This window comes from Muntiacus reevesi, chromosome 8 (genome assembly GCF_963930625.1).
Source record: "Muntiacus reevesi chromosome 8, mMunRee1.1, whole genome shotgun sequence".
NCBI lineage: Eukaryota > Metazoa > Chordata > Mammalia > Artiodactyla > Cervidae > Muntiacus > Muntiacus reevesi.
Window position 1 is genome coordinate 90,224,620 of NC_089256.1, and position 18,286 is coordinate 90,242,905.

The 18,286-nt window shown below is 38.6% G+C and overlaps 1 pseudogene; it reads left to right on the plus strand.

The window, feature by feature from the left end:
- Window positions 1-4,620: 4,620 nt before the first annotated feature.
- Window positions 4,621-16,063, plus strand: LOC136172980 (double homeobox protein A-like; annotated as a pseudogene).
- Window positions 16,064-18,286: the final 2,223 nt, after the last annotated feature.

Consider the following 18,286-nt stretch of genomic DNA (forward strand, 5'->3'; position numbering starts at 1 on the left):
GATTATATTCTTTGCAGCCGAAGATGGGGAAGCTCTATACAGTCAGCAAAAACAAGACCGGGAGCTGACTGTGGCTCAGATCATGAACTCCTTACTGCCAAATTCAGACTTAAATTGAAGAAAGTAGGGAAAACCACTAGACCATTCAGGTATGACCTAAATCAAATCCCTTATGATTATACAGTGGAAATGAGAAATAGATTTAAGGGACTAGATCTGATATACAGAGTGCCTGATGAACTATGGACAGAGGTTTGTGACATTGTACAGGAGACAGGGATCAAGACCATCCCCAAGAAAAAGATATGCAAAAAACCAAAATGGCTCTATGAGGAGGCCTTACAAATAGCTGTGAAAAGAAGAGAAGCAAAAAGCAAAGAGGAAAAGGAGAGATGTACCCATATGAATGCAGATTTCCAGAGAATAGCAAGGAGAGATAAGAAAGCCTTCCTCAGCAATCAATGGAAAGAAATAGAGGGAAACAGAATGGAAAAGACTAGAGATCGCTTCAAGAGAATTAGAGATACCAAGGGAACATTTCATGCAAAGATGGGTTCAATAAAGAACAGAAATGATATGGACCTACCAGAAGCAGAACATATTAAGAAGAGTTCCAGATAAACATCTATTTCTGTTTTATTGACTAAGCCAAAGCCTTTGACTGTGTGGATCACAATAAACTGTGGAAAATTGTTCAAGAGATGGGAATACCAGATCAGCTGACATGCCTCTTGAGAAACCTGTACACAGATCAGGAAGCAACGGTTAGAGCTGGACAAGGAACAAAAGACTGGTTCTAAATAGGAAAAGGAGTATGTCAAGGCTGTATATCATCACTCTGCTTATTTAACTTATATGCAGAGTACATCATGAGACATGCTGGGCTGGAAGAAACACAAGCTGGAATCAAGATTGCCAGGAGAAATATCAATAACCTCAGATATGCAGATGACACCACCCTTATGGCAGAAAGTGAAGAAGAACTAAAGAGCCTGTTGATGAAAGTGAGAGAGGAGAGTGAAAAAGCTGGCTTAAATCTCAACATTAATAAAACTATGACAATGGCATCTAGTGCCATCACTTCACAGCAAATAGACAGAGAAACAATGGAAATAGTGAGTAACTTTATTGTGGGGGGTTCCAAAATCAGTGCAGATGGTGACTGCAGCCATGAAATTAAAAGAAATTGCTCCTTGGTCAAAAAGCTATGACCAACCTAGACAGCTTATTAAAAAGCAGAAACATTGCTTTGCCAACAAAACTCTGTCTAGTTAAAGCTATGGTTTTTCCAGTGGTCATGTATGGATGTGAGAGTTGGACTATAAAGAAAGCTGAGCACCAAAGAATTGATGCTTTTGAATGGTGGTGTTGGAGAAGACTCTTGAGAGTCCCTTAGACTGCAAGGAGATCCAACCAGTCCATCCTAAAGGAGAGCAGTCCTGGGTATTCATTGGAAGGACTGATGCTGAAGCTGAAACTTAAATACTTTGGCCACCTGATGCGAAGAGCTGCCTCATGGGAAAAGACCTTGATGCTGGGAGGGATTGGGGGCAGGAGGAGAAGGGGACGACAGAGGATGAGATGGCTGGATGGCATAACTGATTTGATGGACATGGGTTTTGGGTTTTGATGGACTCTGGGAGTTGGTGATGGACAGGGAGGCCTGGCGTGCTGCGATTCATGGGATCTCAAAGAGTCAGACATGACTGAGCAACTGAACTGAATTGAACTGAACCCAGGGACATGAAATATCTCTCCATCTGTTTATTTCGTCTTTGATCTTTCATTAGGATCTTATAATTTTCTGTGTACAGTTCTTTTGTCTCCTTAGGTAAGTTTATTCCTTGATATTTAATTCTTTTTGTTTTGATGGTGAATGGGATTGATTCCTTAATTTCTGTTTCTGATTTTTCATTGTTAGTATATAGAAATGCAAGTGACTTCTGTGTATTGATTTTGTATCCTGCAACTTTGCTAAATTCAGTGATTAGCTCTAGTAATTTTCTGATAGTATATTTAGGGTTTTCTACGTACAGTATCATGTCATCTGCAAACAGTGAGAGCTTTACTTCTTATTTTTTACTTCTTTTCTGAACTGGATTTCTTTTATTTCTTTTTCTTCTCTGATTGCTGTAACTAGGACTTCCAGAACTATGTTGAATAATAGTGGTATGAGTGGACCCCCTTGTCATGTTCCTGATCTTAGGGGGAATGCTTTCAGTTCTTCACCATTGAGAACAATGTTTTCTGAAGGCTCATCATATATGGCCTTTACTATGTTGAGGTAGGTTCCTTCTATGCCCATTTTTTGAAGAGTTTTAATCATAAATGGGTCTCTTTGCCAGCCTTTCTCTCCAGCTCCTCCCAGTCAGGCACTTAGAGGGCTCCCTTGCCTGAGGTCCTTCTCTGTTGTTCAGCAAGTCAGGCACATAGAGGGGCCCCCCTGGCTGGGGTCCTACTCTGTAGATCGGCCCATCAGGCCCTTAAAGAAACACCTTGGGTGGGGTCTTCCTCTGTATTTACGTTCATCATGCATTTGTTGGGCCAGCCTCTCTATTGTTCAGCTGCTGATGCTGGCATGTGAATAGAGAGAGGCTGTGGTGATGGCTCCAACTCCTACGTGTGACTCAGCAGTATCGCCTTGCTTCCCTGGCTGCCCACCTTCCTTCCGCAGGCATTTCCCGTCTCAATCCCCTCCCTCACACCCTCTTGATCTGTCCCTCTACAGTCAACAGCAGCCCTCGCCCTGGGATTGCTCCACAGTCCCTAGACTAGCTCCCAGCTGCTGCTCCTTCCAGGGGGCAACGTTCCTTTCCGGAGTTTGTATGACTGTGGCAAGGACTGTCTGATTCTCATTCCGTTTAGGCTGCCACAGATCAGCTGTTTCCCTCTCAGCCTTCATTGTTTCTCCTCTGACTCAGACAATTGCCCCGATGTGGGGATCGGACCCCTACCCGCTGAGGGCAGGTCGAGTCCTGCTCACACTTCTGTTTCCCCCGCATCATTCCTTTGTCCTACTGTATTGTGTGGCTCTATATGTTCTTTCCTGCTGGTCAGGTATTGCGGAGCACTCCCAGCTGGGTTCTGCCTGCACTTCTGTGTGTGGAGGCGTATTCCTGATGTGTCCATGGGGAGAGATGCTCTTCATGTCTACCTACTCCTCCAGCATCTTGTTCTCTCTACACTGAGTTTTTGAGCAAATGTGTTGTATGTCATTTCACAAAAGTTTAGCAAAAGTTCAGAACATTCAGATATTTGCACACATTCATGCAGGAGATGCACGCCCGGTGTGATGTCTGAGCGCCTTTATTTTCTCTAGTGTGTGTGCTCGGTCTCCCAGTTGTGTCCAACTCTTTGCACCCCTTTGGACTGTAGCGTGCCAGGCTCCTCGGTCCATGGAACTTCCAGCAAGAATACTAAGAGGTTGCCATTTCCTCCTTCAGGAGATCTTCTGGACCCTGGGATCTAACCCGTCTCCTGTGTCTCCTGCATTGCAGCAGATTCCTTACCACTGAGATATCTGGGAAGCTCCAGCTTTTTGCTACAATAAGCAACCTTTCAATACTAGGGTTTAATTACTATCTTTAGGTTTCAAAAGCTTTTGATAAGAAATTAATAAAGACTTCTCTGCATTTCTAGCTCTCACTCCTAGTCCCCTCCTGTCTTTATATCTCTCCAGAGTTCTAGTTAATCCAGTTTTTAAAAAAATATTACTTGCAATAAAATACTGACCAAAATATAGCCAATAGAATAAGGACAATGTGATAGATCAAAGTAATGAGAGAAGCAAGATGGGTAGGATAATTATATGACAATTTAAGACAAAGGAAACATAAAGTACAATAGTAAGCATGCAGCTTCCTAGTAAAAGGGAAATGCACTATTGCGATTGCGCATGTCTAATTATCTAATGTAACACGAGACTTTAAGAAGCTCTATTTTTTAAGAAGAATTTAGAGCATGAAACAAATTTTCACATTGTGACAGTAAAAAGAAAATTTAATAGGCATGCAATATGAATACAAACATCCCATTCTTTGGGATACTATATATTATTTCTTTTTAAATAGAAACATAAGTTCTTGGATAAGCTTACCAGGCAGTTGCTCTCATCAATAGAAGGGAATTGTCAGGTGCTAAACTGCTAATCCTTTATGAAATGCCTTCTGAGAATTATTGGAACATGTTCTCAGATTTTATGACTTAGGTTTTTAAAAGTAATATTCTTTTTGGTGAGCTTCACATTCTAACTCCTTACTACTGAAGTATAAGGCATGTTTGATTTAAGCAGGAAAGTGACAGATTTACACTTTTTCCCCTCGCATGCACAACTTGAAGGTATTTTCCTATAAAGTTTCCTTGATCTGTTTTTTTACAAACTGAAGTAAATAAGCAACTGCAACTAAATTCCAATGATCAATAACCATAAACATGCTAGATCATATTTGGCAAAAATTAGAATGTCTGCGAGAGAGGAATAAATGCATTTGCATACCTTCCTATCATTGTATTATCTCATTTGAGTCACTACAAGAAAAAGACCTGGCATTTGCAAACGTCAAGGGGTTATGCCTGGGAACTGAATTTTGTGTTCTGACTAAAAGTGGAACAAATCACATCATGCCTCTTACTCATGAGCTCAACATATATGTGGACTGTTGGCGACACATACTTGGGTACGTTGCATCAAATTTGTATCATTCTTTGGAATCACTTGTTATCCATTTATATTGCATGCTACACTGACTGCAGAGTACAAAGAAAATTCCAGCCAAAGTAAAACCCAGACATCTGAGGCTGTTTGCCAGTTCCATTGAATGCAAAAGCTGAACTTTACATTGTTCCATAGAAAAAGCAAGAATTGTTATAGTTAACAGTTGCTTTGTCCTCCAATGACTAGCACAGTGAATTAGTAATTTTTCAGCATGTACCACTGTGCTCATCAAATAGAAGCCGACTTTCATCAGTCGTTTTGAATATCTGGCTCCTCAATCAGAGAGTAACCTATTCTTTCCATATGACTGGACTCCACTCTCAGTACAATAATGTATCATTAAAATGGTAGCTCTGTTTGTAACCTAAAGTGAAGGTCCTGGTGTTCACTGCTCAAAATCCAATTAAAAGGCAAGGTTGGGGAACGGGAAAGTTTGCTTTGTTTTAGATGCCAGCACCTGGAGATGGGGCGGATGGACTCCTGTCTAAAGGTTGACTCCCTGCCCTGACCATGGGGCAAGAGTTTTTATAGGCTTTTATAGGGAGGGGGCCACATATAGAAACAGCACAGTCAACTGTTATAGTCATCTTGAAATTGGTCATGTGATGGTTTCACCAGCATCATCTTGATTGTTTTAAGTACAGTTAATATTTAGTTCCAGATTCTGTTTGTTTCCATTTCTTGAAGACTGTTCTCAGAATTGTGACAGCTAATATCATGGCTATACTCTGGTCATTGTGTAGTTAATTTCTTTTACCTGGTGGGAATTTCAATATCTATAAGAGAGCTCACAGGATATGGCTCAGAATATTATCTATAGCTCTTAAACGTAGAACTAAAGGTCCTTGAATACACTTAATGACTAAACTATTATTATTTCATCTTGTTAGACCATTTGCCTTTGTTTCTGCATTTTCTCTTTTCTCTGATCAAAGTTTTCCACATACAAAACATAGACAGAGGACATGGCAGAGAGGGGAAGACCATAGGGTCCTGCTCCATTTCATATTCACTATTATTTTGAGAAAAATGCTCCCCAAACACACAGGGAGAAAGAAAATACTGGTAAATAAAACAAATAATATTGCTTACAGAAAGACACAGTCCTGGCTTCTGTTTCACCTTTGTATTTAAAATGGCCATGGTCTTGAAATAACACTATTTGTTAACCAGCCACCAAAAAAAAAAAAAAAAAAAAAAATTGTGAAATTCAACTGCCTTTAAATTTCAGAAGTTCTTTAGGACTGGTAAAACTGGGCTCTGAATTGAAACAGGTAAGTTAATGGAGAATGATTTGTAAAAACGGCTTTGCTCATGGGAATGAGTACCATCATTATTTATTCTTAAAACCTTTATGGTATTGAAAGATAAAATGAGAATACAGAAACAATAGAGACTTCTACACCACATATATAGTAGGCAGTCCAAGAACCATAAAAGAAGGATGTGAGATGCTTGAAACCAAGACTCAGTCTCTGCTTCTGGGTAATTCAATCTAGGCATTCACATTTTGCTAAGATATCTTTCTGTTCTTTACTAAATAATACGTTTAAAAGGCAGTTAAACCCTGTATTCTGAGCACTTCACACAGTTCTTGGCTTGTGTATGCACACATTTCAAGGTAAATAATATATTTGTTATGAACAATTTTAACCCATTAATGTTTCTTTTCCATCCACCTTCATCTGTTCCTTTAAGCCTCCATAACGTAGCAAATTAGAAACCCACGTGGGCATTAAGTCCTCTTAGGAGGCCAGCTGATAAATAGATAACATTAAAAATACCAATTTACCATCAACAAATCTCTCTTTTGCACCTGAACTTAACCAGGGTCTCAATCATTATCTGTATATTTAGTCACTTAAAACTTTTATTTACCTAGATATATTCACTGTAAATTGATTGAAGTTTCTATTTCAAAAGATCATTTTCAGCACAAAAACTTCTTAAACATTCTTCCCAAGTTGCCATTTTTATAATGTACATAACAATAAGCCGAGTAATTCCAGTTTAGAGTATTTTATGGAAATAGTTTTCAACATGCATGAAAATTCAGATGTAAAATGTCCATTGTAGTATTGTTTATATGATGGAAAGAGTGCTAAGATATATTTTCTAGTGTGAAAGAATCAAGACATAGAACATTAGAGCAGAAAATATGAACCAAATTGTATAACGTAAGAATCATTACTATATAATTATATACACACTCACAGCACACAAACATACACATATTAACTGTATGCAGAAAGGTTTGGATAAAATGAACATTGATTTGTTAAAACTAATCAGTGTTACTTTGGGGATGGGAGGAAGGGAGTGAAGTCTCAAGAGGGAGATGATATATGTATAATTATGGCTGATTTGCATTGCTGTACGTCAGAAACAAACACAACATTATAAACAATTTTCCTCCAATTAAAAACTGAATTAAAACAACTAATTACTTTTGATGAAGAGAATGGAATATGGACTTTTGCTGAAAAGAACTTTTATTATTTATTTTACATGCTTATGTGTTGCTTGAGTTTTCTTTAACAAAGAGAATATTTATGTAGTAATTGATTTTTTTCAACTTCAAACACATAGCTATAGGAAAAAAATAAAAATTACTTTAAAGAAAGAAGAAATTAACCACCGCTTTGTAATGCCTTTTCAAATACTGCTACCTGCAAAAGCCTCCCTTTCTTTTCTCTGCATTCTCCTGTACTTGAGTATGTCATTCTTTTAGTATTTATTGAATTCAATAGTATTTATTAAAACTCTACTGAGTTCCAATTATGAATAAGGTATTAATCCTATCCTCAAGGAACTCACAACTGAGAGAAAAAAACAAATGCATTAACAATAAAGCAATGAGCAGATGGCTAAAATATGGCAAGTATGAACAGTGTTATGGGCTTGGTGGCAGGCAGAATTCTATGAAGGACCTCAACATTCTCAGCTGGTTTGTTAGTGGCTTTGGCCTTTGAGAAGCACAGGCAGGGGATGGAATACTGAAAGGAAGTTCCAGGGATTTCTCCCACATTTCCTTTCTGCTCAGTCACATTGCTACTGAGCACATACTATACACCAGGTACTGTCCTAAGAAAAGTACTCTTTTTACCTCGTTTAACCCTCATAACCTACATTTGAAGTAGAAATTATAATTATCCCCACTTAAAAATGATGCTAGAGAAATTACTATGAGTCTCAAGAGAAAAACAGTGGAGCCAGTATTCTAGTATAAGTAATCTGACTTCAGAGCCCAGACCCTAACTGTTATCATACCCTATAATCATCTTGGATAACCTGAATCTATTACTTCAGGTAGGAAAAATAATAAAAGTTTTACTCTTTATGATATGCATTAGGGTTTCTTGAAAAAAATCAAGTGGATCCAGCATAAATATTTTATTTTATCCCCACACTCAACAATTTCCTCTCCTTTTCACAGAAAGACATGATGTTATTCAGTGTATTTCAAAACCTTTCCTGCAATACAACATGGAAATTGGACAGGAGCTCTATTTGCCTCTGTTTCTGATTTATACGTTCTTGAGTGAATATATCTGTGTCTTAGCTTCTAACATGATCTTAAAAAGTAGTCTAGGATGAGTACTCTGGCTATAATTTCTTAGGATCCAACTACCTAGCACCTTCTCAGAAATTCATCACATACATGTTGCCTTTTCTGATATACTCCCATTACGATTGTGACTTAAGGGGTTTGCAATTTAAAATAAAAATAAAATAGTAATGATGATGTGGCTCTTGCCTCTTGGTTCAAGCTCCTCAATCCTCAAGAATTACAGGTATCACACAGCAAGGTTATACATGATGTTTTAGAACATTGATGTTTTATAATTTGTGTTATCATTGATGCTCATTTCTAAATTACTATGCTTAAATAATTGAAATTGTGACATATCTTTGAAAATGTACCCAAATGTTGTGGTTTGGATGTGTGTCAAAAGTACATTAAGTTAGCCATGAATGCCAAAAGTTGAATTGCCCTGCTATGGGCCAGTGGTGTTTAAAAGAAAAAAAAAAAAAAAAAGAGCCTTACCTGCAGGTAAGCATTACACATTGTGCAAAGGTGAGTTTCATGATGTTAGAATTAAGAATTATTTATTTTATTAAAACACCTACTCTCTACCATCCGGCATGCCAGTTAATAAGAATAAAAAGACGATCACATCTGAAAATCCCCAGTCCGGTGGGAATTAGACAGCTGGACATATTAGTTGAGTACAGTTGAGATTACATGACAGACACACAGCTAGAATACACATGCTCTGGAAAACCACAGGATTAACACTTAATGATGAAAAATGGAAGCACATGCTGGATCTTGAAATAGATCAAGACAAGGAGAAGACTTTCAGGAAAAGAAAGAAGTTTTGTGCATTAGGCAAAGTAACAGTCTGTGCAGAACCTGAGAGATGAGTGAGGAAGTGTGAACCTTTTGTGGAACATTAAGGATTTCTTCATGACTGGACTGTGGATCCTGAGGTGAGACTTGGCAAGTGAAGTAAATGGACAGGCTTAAGTCAGAGTAGAAAGAATTTTTTATTAAGCAATTTGCTGTTTATCCTGGAAGCCCTTGGGAAACTTTAGCTTCAGTGGTAGAGTAATATAATTATAGATTATATTATATTGTGCTCTATTATATTATTATAACTCAAAGCTCTTTTGTATTCGAACTCTTATGCTGTCAATCTGCAAATTGTACACACCATGTGGTGATTAAAAAAAAAGTAAACTAGAAATAGACAGGAACTTCCTCCATGCGATAAAGGGCACCACACTTAATGATGAACATTGGAAAGATTTCCCCCTAAGAGTAGGACCAGGACAGGATGTCCACTCTCGCCATTTTTATTCAATATTGTAGTGAAGGTTCTAGCCAGGGAAGTTAGGCATTTTAAAAGGAAGAAAGGAAAGATATCCAGATTGGAAAGGGAAAAAGTAAAACCTACCTCTAATTACAGAGGGCATGATCTCCTATACAGAAAAGTTTAAGTACCATCAGCGGCAACAAGCTATTAGCTATTAGAGCTAATACATGGGTTCATCAAGGTTGCAGGATACAAGATCAATATACAAAAATCAACTGTATTTTTATACATTAGCATTGAACAACCTAAAAATGAAATGAAGGAAAAGTTTCATGAAAAATAACATCAAAATATTAAGATACTTTAAGAACATATTTAATAAGACAAATGCCAGATTTGTGCACTGAAAACTACACCATGCCATTGAAAGGAATTTTAAAAGCCATAAATAAATGGAAAGCTATCTCATGCTCTTCGACTGGAAACAAGATGGCAATAATCTACAAATGGATTTACTGATTCAATGCAATAACCATCAAAATCCTAGTTGCCATTTTGGCAGAAAGTGATAAACCCTTCCTAAAATTTATATCGAAGTGCAAAGAACTCAAAATAACCAAAACAATCTTGAAAAAGAACAACAAGTGTGTAGGATGCACACGTCCCAATTTCAAAGCTTATTACAAAGCTACTGTAATCAAGACGGTGTGGTACTAGCATAAGGATACACGCCTAGATAAATAGAACTGAGATCAGAAAGAAGCCTGCACATTTATGGGCAACAGTTGGGTGTGCTTATTTTGGCTGCGCTGGGTCTTCGTGGCTCCGTGTGGCTTTCCCCAGCTGCGGTGGGTGGGGCCCACTAATCCTGGCGCGCGGGTCTTTCCCGCGGGGGCTCCTGGCCCAGCACGGGCTCTAGGCTCACAGGCTGCAGCAGCTGCAGCACGAGGCTCAGCAGTTCTGCTGCCCAGGCTTCTCTGCTCTGTGGCATGCAAGATCTTCCTGGACCAGGGATTGAACCCATGTCCCCTGCATTAGTGGGTGGATTCGTATCCACTGTACCCCCAGGTACGTCCTGGCAATTGATTTTTACCAAGGGTGGCAGGACAATTAAATGGGAGAAAATATAGTGGTTTCAACCAATGGTGCTGGGACAACTGGATATCTATATGCCAAACAATGAAGCTGTACTCCTAACACTATATACAAAAATTAACTCAAAATGGGTCAAAAACCTAAAAATGAGAGCTACAATTATTAACTCCAGGAAAAAACATGGAAGTAAATTTTCAAGATCTTATATTTGACAATAATTCCTTAGATAGTACTGAGAGTCAACAAAATAAAATAAATAAAATGAACATCACCAAAATTTAAAATGTTGTGCTTCAAATAATGCTATCAAGAAAGTGAAAAGATGGCCCATGAACAGAATAGAAAACAAAATAACCACAAATCACATACCTGATAATGGTCTAGAATCCAAAATACAAAAGGAACTCCTGCAACTTAACAGTGAAAAAGAGAAATAATTCAATGAAATATGGGCAGAGGATTTGAATAGACTTTTCTCCAAAAATATATACAAATAACCATTAAGCATGTGAAAAGACATACGTGATCTTTAGTCAGTCATTGGGGAAATGTAAATCAAAATCATAAGAGATATTACTTCATATTCACTAGAATGACAATAATCAGGAAGATGGACCATACCAGGCTTCAGTGAGGATGTAGAGAAATCGGAGCCCTCTTGCATGGGTAGTGGAACAGCAAAATACTGCAGTGGCTTTGGAAAATAGTCAAGCATTTCCTCAAATGGTTAAATGTAGAATTACTACATGGTCCAGCAATACCACACATAAACTAATACCCAAGACAATTGATAGCATATTTTTAAAAACTTGAACATAAATGTGCATGGCAGCATTATTCGCATAGTCAAAACATGGAAACAGCTCATATGTTCATTACTGATGACTAGATAAGCAAAATGAGGTATGTCCATACACAAGGATATCATCTAGCCCAAAAAAAGGGAATGAATTACTGATACATTCTGCAACATGGATGAACCTTGGATACGTTATGCTAAGTAAAAGAAGCCAGACAACAAGTGCTACATATTGTATGATTAGATTTATATGAATGTTCAGAATAGGAAAATACATAGTAAAATAGATATTGGTTGTCAGAAACTAGGGGGATAAGGGAGATAACAAAGGACAACTGAATTCAGGATTTCTTTTCAGGGTGATTATCTTCTGAAATTAGGTAGTGGTATTTGCCATACAATTTTATGAATATATAAAAACCTACTGAATTGTATATTTTTAAAGTGCTAGTTTTGCTGTAACAATCATATCTCAATTAAAAATGTATGTTATGTAAATTACATAGGAATAAGATCATTTTTAATGAGTTATTAAAGTATATGCAGATGTATAGTAGGTGTTTAATAGATATTTGTTGAAAGAAGGAATGAATCATAACTAATCAAAAACTGAAATTATAGAAAATAGCAATATACTATAATTAAGAATTTAAGGTAATCACTAGAAGTACATCACAAGATCAGAAAGCAGTTATTGCTGAGAATGACAACGGTTACAGATGTTTAAACCATTTCCTTAAAAAAAAAAGTACCAATTTTTCCAGGTAACTCAATGTAGAAGTACAAACTCATAGATAAATATAGTGTTGTCAAAAATGACTTGACAATATTTATTCAGAATGGACATTGAATCAGATCATTGGGGTTTCTTTTAAGAATTGTGATCTTGCAATGGCTTGAAGTTAATGTGAAATTTTAGGAGAGATTAATCAACTCTGACTTATGACTATAATCATGCTAATCCAAGAATTGTTCTCCAACCCATTTTGTACCTAAGATTGATGAGATTTCTTGTCTTTCAAATTTCATTAGAAGACATATTTTAAAGGTTGGTTATATTTCATATAAATTTATTTAATCAAAGATAGTGATCAATATTTACTTCATTTAAGGTGAATATAAGAGAAAATGGAAGTTTAATAAAGCTGCTGTATAAATATTCATTCCTAACTTCTTTAGTTCCTATAAAAATGATCTTTTCGGTAGTGTATATGAAACATGCACATACATGGATATGTGGGTGTCATATACATATGCATATACACATACATGTACACATATATATGAATTTTAAATATGTATGTGTATATTCAGGCAATTAAAAATTGAATCATACCAGTTATATATTTCAAGCAAGAGAATTTTAACTACAAGTTGCATGTTTATAACTACAAATAAAAGATACATTTTTAAGCTCTGATGCTGTTAGCTTAGTTAGAGAACATTGTTGTGTTGAAACTAATCATCAGTTTGACTCAAAGAGCGAATATATGTCCTAATAAAGCTTAAAATTCTTGGTAATGAAGGTGCATTTGCTTGGTATACGATAAACAGTTCTGAGATGCACTAATCCAATTGCTCCAGAATAAATCTAATTTTGGCAGCAATGTCTTTACTTCATAAAAGAATGAAAACACTCAATCTCAACTGGCTTTGTTGTTGTTGTTTAGTAGCTAAGTCATGTCCCACTCTTACAACCCCATAGACTGTAGCCCACCAGGCTACTCTGTCCATGGGGTTTACTAGGCAAGAATATTGGTGTGCATTATCATTTCCTACTCTGGGGGCTCTTCCCAATGCAGGGACCAAAGCCAAATTTCCTGCATTGACAGGTGGATTCTTTACCACTGAGCCACCAGGGAAGCCCAATCTAGCTTAGGTTTTATAACTAATGCACAAATGCACCTATTTTCCAGATTGACAAGTGTCTCCAATTTATTTTGAAGCCCTTAATGTTATTCACTCCTTTTGTTGGGATATTGCTTTTCTCAAGATTCAGGGATCATAATCCATCAACTGCTTAATAGGCATCATCTCCTAGTCACTGTGCTTTCCGACAAAAAGAATATAGTGATGCTGCCAAAAGAGGATTGTGGAAACCTAAACACAAATGTAATTCAAAAGAAAAGATACTCCCTTTAATACTCAAGGATATCCCTTAGGGAACACATGTCAAACCATCTTATTTTTCAAATTGATGAACTGAGGTGCAGGGAGGCATGTCCAGTATCATAGATGGTGCACCTGGCATTTCACTCAAGCTCCTGACTTCTACCCCATGCCCGTTCTGCTACATCTGAAACTAACATGCATATCATTTCTGTACCAATGCTTCTCCTAAGTGTGGTAAAGATAGCACCAGAAAGTCTCTCTTTATTTCCCTTGAAGTTATGCATGCTGTTTTAATTGACTTTATAGGACTGATACAGCGGCATTAAAACAACTCCAGTGAAAGAGAGATGTCTCTCACAACCAGGACAGCTAACAAAACAAAACTGTTCTCATCTCTCCATGAAAACTTCTAGACTTTGGCGATAAGCAAGCTATATATTCCAACATATGCTGGATCATAGAAAAAGCAAGGAAATTCAAAAAAAATCTACCTCTGCTTCATTGACTATGCTAAAGCCTTTGGCTGTGTGGATCACAACAAACTGTGGAAAATTCTGAAAGAGATGGGAATTCCAGACCACCTTACCTTCCTCCCGTATGATGTCACAAACCTCCGTCCATAGTTCATCAGGCTCTCTGTCTATCAGATCTAGTCCCTTAAATCTATTTCTCACTTCCACTGTATAATCATAAGGGATTTGATTTAGATCATACCTGAATGGTCAAGTGGTTTTTCCTACTTTCTTCAACTCAAGTCTGAATTTGGCAGTAAGGAGTTCATGATCTGAGCCACAGTCAGCTCCTGGTCTTGTTTTTGCTGACTGTATAGAGCTTCTCCATCTTTGGCTGCAAAAAATATAATCAATCTGATTTTGGTGTTGACCATCTGGTGATGAGCATGTGTAGAATCTTCTCTTGTGTTGTTGGAAGAGGGTGTTTGCTATGACCAGTGCGTTCTCTTGGCAAAACTCTATTAGCCTTTGCCCGGCTTCATTCTGTACTCCAAGGCCAAATTTGCCTGTTACTCCAGGTGTTTCCTGACTACCTACTTTTGCATTCCAGTCCCCTATAATGAAAAGGACATCTTTTTTGGGTGTTAGTTTTAAAAGGTCTTGTAGGTCTTCATATAACTGTTCAGCTTCTTCAGCATTACTGGTTGGGACATAGGCTTGGATTACTGTGACACTGAATGGCTTGCCTTGGAAATGAACAGAGATCATTCTTTCATTTTTGAGATTGCATCCAAGTACTGCATTTTGGACTCCTTTGTTGACCATGATGGCTACTCCATTTCTTCTAAGGGATTCCTGCCAACAGTAGTAGATATAATGGTCATCTGAGTTAAATTCACCCATTACAGTCCATCTTAGTTTGCGGATTCCTAGAATGTCGACGTTCATTCTTGACATCTCCTGTTTGACCACTTCCAGTTTGCCTTGATTCATAGACCTAACATTCCAGGTTCCTATGCAATATTGCTCTGGTTCCAAAAAGGAAAAGGAGTACATCAAGGCTGTATATTGTCACCCTGCTTATTTAACTTAGATGCAGAGTACATCATGAGAAACACTGGACTGGAGGAAGCACAAGCTGGAATCAAGATTGCCGGGAGAAATATCAATAACCTCAGATATGCAGACGACACCACCCTTATAGTAGAAAGTGAAGACGAACTGAAAAGCCTCTTGATGAAAGTAAAGGAGGAGAGTGAAAAAGTTGGCTTAAAGTGCAACATTCAGAAAACTAAGATCATGGCATCTGATCCTATTACTTCATGGGAAATAGATGGGGAAACAGTGGAAACGGGGTCAGATTTTATTTTGGGGGGCCCAAAATCACTGCAGATGGTGATTGCAACCATGAAATTAAAAGACGCTTACTCCTTGGAAGGAAAGTTATAACCAACCTAGGTAGCATATTTAAAAGAAGAGACATACGTGCCTTCTGCTGGAACCAGACTTTGGAGCTCTCTTTCAGATGGCTCAAGACAGTCCTTCAGACAGTCTCTCTTTCCCCAGAGACCGTGGCGACAAAGTGTAGGCGCAGCCGCACCTCATTCACAGAAGAGCAGTTGAAGATCCTCGTCCAGGCGTTCAGCCAAAACCCTTACCCCGGCTATACTGCCAAACAGAGACTTGCCGTGGAAATCAACACTGAAGAGTCTAGGATCCAGATATGGTTTCAGAATCGAAGAGCAAGGCATGGATTCCTGGAGAGACCCAAGAAGAACTTAGGCTCAAGCAAAGACCACGCCTCCCCTAAAGAGAAGATTCAAGATGGAAGAGACAGACGGTGTCGTACCAGCTACAGTTCCTCTCAGTTACAAACTCTCAAGAACGCGTTCACAGAAAACCCCTATCCTGGGATTGACTCCAGAGAGCAACTTGCTGAAGAAATTGGGGTTCCAGAGCCAAAAGAGTCCAGATTTGGTTCCAAAACCGAAGATCTAGACTCCGTATCCAGAGAAAAAGAGGCCTTGAAGAAGCTTCAGACCAAAGACAAAACCAAGGACAGGATCTCTGATACGGGAGAGTTCATGGTATACAGAATGGCATTCCACAGTGACTGTTTTATTTCTCTGGAGGCAGAACAAAGTGAACACAGAGACAGATTTGGTATATTTGATGTCATCAGCCTGGACTCCACATTGATTATCTTCCTGGGAACATACCCCTCTAAACATACCTTCAGCTTCAGCTTCTGGAGATGGTAAAGAGGACTTCAGGAGGCAGAGACAGATGATACAAAGAACCATGCGGCCCTAGTGACCAAATTCAGATTCAGAGTTCAACAGATCTTGAGGACAATGAAATAATTATAAATGATATAATTTTTTTGGTCATCAGAATACAGCTGTAATCTAGTGACTTTCCTGAGTTCTGTGAGCCACGTAGCAAATTAATCAGACCCAAGGAGAAGGGTTCCTGGGAACCTCTGATTTTTAGCCCATTGGTCAGAAGTACAAGTAACCATGTGAACTTGATTAGTTGGAGGCATTTATAGTCAAAGAATAGATTTAATCAGAGAAATGAGAAAAATGCAGCAACAAAGGAAAACAGTCAAGCAAGATGAAATTTTGCTTGGGAAGGTCATGTACACACTGCTGTATTTAAAATGGATAACAACAAGAACCTGCTGTAAGCACAGGGAAGTCTGCTCAGTGTTATGTGGCAGCCTGGACAGGACTGGGATTTGGAGAAGAATGCATACATGTGCATGTGTGGCTGAGTCCCTTCACTGTTCGCCTGAAACTACCACTACATTGTTAATTGACTGTACTCCAATACAAAACAAAAAGTTTAAATTTTGAAAAAAAGAAGATGAAATACTTCAGCCATTAAAGTCAAGGATATTTAGTTCCTTCACAAGGACTATCTTGGGATTCCCAGGAGGCACTAGTGGTAAAGAAACTGCCTGTGAATGCAGGAGTCTTAAGAGATGAGGGTTTGATCCCTGGGGAAGGGCATGGAAACAAACTCCAATATTCTTGCCTGGAGAATCCCTTGGACAGAGGAGCCTGGCAGGCTAAGCTCATGAGGTCGAAAAGAGTTCAACACGACTGAAGTGACTTAGCACGCAAGGGCTATAGACCATTTTCTGAGCCATACCCTTTAACACTGGAACCCCATCAGCTGGAAGGAGTTGATTACATCATGACCAGACTATAGGCACGACTTAAGCTGCTCCATCCTACACAATTCTGAGAGTTCATCTCAAGGAAATAGGAACAAATTGACCCTGGAACTGAAGATTAACTGTACTTGAAACAAAGAAGATGACACTGGTCAGATCCCCCATGAACAATTTCAAGATGACTGTCAGACATGACTGTATTCCTCTGCATGTAGTCACCCCTCTCCACCTGTCTATTCTTGAAATTCCCCTTTAAAATCTCTTGCCCTCTGATCAGCAATGGGGATTTGGTCCTTTGGAACATGAGTCCAGCTTCTCCCCAGGATGGTCGGCTTGTCCCAATAAAGCTATCTTTGCTTTTACCTAAAAATAAATAAATAAATAAATAAATAAATAAATAAATAAAAGAAGAGACATTACTTGCCAACAAGGGTCTGTCTAGCCAAGGCTATGGTTTTTCCAGTGGTCATGTATGGATGTGAGAGTTGGATGGTGAAGAAAGTTGAGTGTCGAAGAATTGATGCTTTTGAACTGTGGTGTTGGAGAAGACTCTTGAGAGTCCCTTGGACTGCAAGGAGATCCAACCAGTCCATCCTAAGGGAGATCAATCCTGGGTATTCATTGGAAGGACTGATGTTGAAGCTGAAACTCCAATATTTTGGCCACCTCTGCAAAGAGTTGACTCATTGGAAAAGACCCTAATGCTGGGGAGGATTGGGGGCAGGAGGAGAAGGGGACGACAGAGGATGAGATGGTTGAATGGCATCACCGACTCAATGGACATTGGTTTGGGTAGGCTCCGGGAGTTGGTGATGGACAGGGAGGCCTTGCGTGCTGCGATTGACGGGGTTGCAAAGAGTCGGACATGACTGAGCGACTGAACTGAACTGAACTTACCTTCCTCCTGAGAAACCTGTATGCAGGACAAGAAGCAACAGTTGGAACCTGACATGGAATAATGGACTGATTCAAAATTGGGAAGGGAGATATCAAGGCTGTGTATTATCACCCTGCTTATTTAATTTATATGCTGAGTACATCATGGGAAATGCCAGACTAGATAAATCACATGCTGGAATCAAGATTGCCAGGAGAACTATCAACAACCTCAGA